This window comes from Nematolebias whitei, chromosome 1 (assembly GCF_014905685.2).
Source record: "Nematolebias whitei isolate Nwh7 chromosome 1, NemWhi1, whole genome shotgun sequence".
Classification (NCBI taxonomy): Eukaryota; Metazoa; Chordata; class Actinopteri; order Cyprinodontiformes; family Rivulidae; genus Nematolebias; species Nematolebias whitei.
The window spans coordinates 10,617,936-10,619,666 of NC_056498.1; the positions used below are offsets into that span (position 1 = coordinate 10,617,936).

Genomic DNA, 1,731 nt, shown 5'->3' on the forward strand with positions numbered 1-1,731 from the left:
CTTTTTAATGGACTCTCTTGTGAAAGTGTCCTCTTGGCTCATTGACAGTTACCTCTATAAATACGTTAAACGAAACAGACAGACAAACAGCAACATATATATATAGAGAGATTATAGAGCCTGGATAGCTCAGACGGTAGAGCTTCATACTTTCAATCTGAGGGTCCAGGGTTCAATTCCCTGTTCAGGCGAAGTGCACTTTTTACAGGACTTTCTTGAAAGTGCGTCCTCGTGGCTCATTCATGCTTACCTGTATAAATACAGGTTAAATGAAACAAACAGATACATTCATATAGAAAGCCGAGCCTGGACAGCTCATTCAGTATAGCCTCAGTCTCTTAATTTGAGGGTCCAGAGTTCCAATCCCTGTTCAGACAAATTGGACTTTTTACAGGACTCTCATGTGAGTGAGTTATTGTGACTCATTTACACTAGTATAAAAACTGGTTAAATTGAAACAGACAGACAGACAGATACATATATATCAAGATTATAGAGCCTGGATAGCTCAGACGGTAGAGCATCAGACTTTTAATCTGATGGTGCAGGGTTCAAGTCCCTGTTCAGGCGTATTGCGCTTTTTAATGGACTCTCTTGTGAAAGTGTCCTCTTGGCTCATTTACAGTTACCTCTAATACGTTAAATGAAATAGACAGACAAACAGAAACATATATATCAAGATTATAGAGCCTGTATAGCTCTAACGGTAGAGCATCAGACTTTTAATCTGAGGGTCCAGGGTTCAAGTCCCTGTTCAGGCAAATTGCGCTTTTTAATGGACTCTCTTGTGAAAGTGTCCTCTTGGCTCATTGACAGTTACCTCTATAAATACGTTAAACGAAACAGACAGACAAACAGCAACATATATATAGAGAGAGATTATAGAGCCTGGATAGCTCAGACGGTAGAGCATCATACTTTTAATGTGAGGGTCCAGGGTTCAATTCCGTGTTCAGGCGAAGTGCACTTTTTACAGGACTTTGTTGAAAGTGCGTCCTCGTGGCTCATTCATGCTTACCTGTATAAATACAGGTTAAATGAAACAAACAGATACATTCATATAGAAAGCCGAGCCTGGACAGCTCATTCAGTATAGCCTCAGTCTCTTAATTTGAGGGTCCAGAGTTCCAATCCCTGTTCAGACAAATTGGACTTTTTACAGGACTCTCATGTGAGTGAGTTATTGTGACTCATTTACACTAGTATAAAAACTGGTTAAATTGAAACAGACAGACAGACAGATACATATATAAAAAGATTATAGAGCCTGGATAGCTCAGACGGTAGAGCATCAGACTTTTAATCTGATGGTCCAGGGTTCAAGTCCCTGTTCAGGCGTATTGCGCTTTTTAATGGACTCTCTTGTGAAAGTGTCCTCTTGGCTCATTTACACTTACCTCTAATACATTAAATGAAACAGACAGACAAACAGAAACATATATATCAAGATTATAGAGCCTGGATAGCTCAGACGGTAGAGCATCAGACTCCTAATCTGAGGGTCCAGGGATCAAGTCCCTGTTCAACCGAATTGCACTATTTAATGGACTCTCTTGTGAAAGTGTCATCTTGGCTCATTGACAGTTACCTCTGTGAATACGTTAAATGAAAAAGACAGACAAACAGAAACATATATATAGAGAGAGATAATAGAGCCTGGATAGCTCAGACGGTAGAGCATCAGACTTTTAATCTGAGGGTCCAGGGTTCAAGTCCCTATTCAGGAGAATT

General features: G+C 40.0%; 7 non-coding genes across 7 annotated transcripts; all 7 read left to right on the forward strand.

The window, feature by feature from the left end:
• Positions 1 to 118: 118 nt before the first annotated feature.
• On the forward strand, positions 119 to 191 carry trnae-uuc. Its single transcript has one exon. It is a non-coding gene; the product is annotated as a tRNA-Glu (tRNA).
• A 306-nt stretch (positions 192 to 497) lies between these two features.
• Positions 498 to 570, forward strand: trnak-uuu. Its single transcript has one exon. It is a non-coding gene; the product is annotated as a tRNA-Lys (tRNA).
• A 118-nt stretch (positions 571 to 688) lies between these two features.
• On the forward strand, positions 689 to 761 carry trnak-uuu. Its single transcript has one exon. It is a non-coding gene; the product is annotated as a tRNA-Lys (tRNA).
• A 125-nt stretch (positions 762 to 886) lies between these two features.
• On the forward strand, positions 887 to 959 carry trnak-uuu. The gene has a single exon. It is a non-coding gene; the product is annotated as a tRNA-Lys (tRNA).
• A 306-nt stretch (positions 960 to 1,265) lies between these two features.
• On the forward strand, positions 1,266 to 1,338 carry trnak-uuu. Its single transcript has one exon. It is a non-coding gene; the product is annotated as a tRNA-Lys (tRNA).
• Positions 1,339 to 1,456: 118 nt separating this feature from the next.
• On the forward strand, positions 1,457 to 1,529 carry trnar-ccu. The gene has a single exon. It is a non-coding gene; the product is annotated as a tRNA-Arg (tRNA).
• A 125-nt stretch (positions 1,530 to 1,654) lies between these two features.
• trnak-uuu lies at positions 1,655 to 1,727 on the forward strand. The gene has a single exon. It is a non-coding gene; the product is annotated as a tRNA-Lys (tRNA).
• Positions 1,728 to 1,731: the final 4 nt, after the last annotated feature.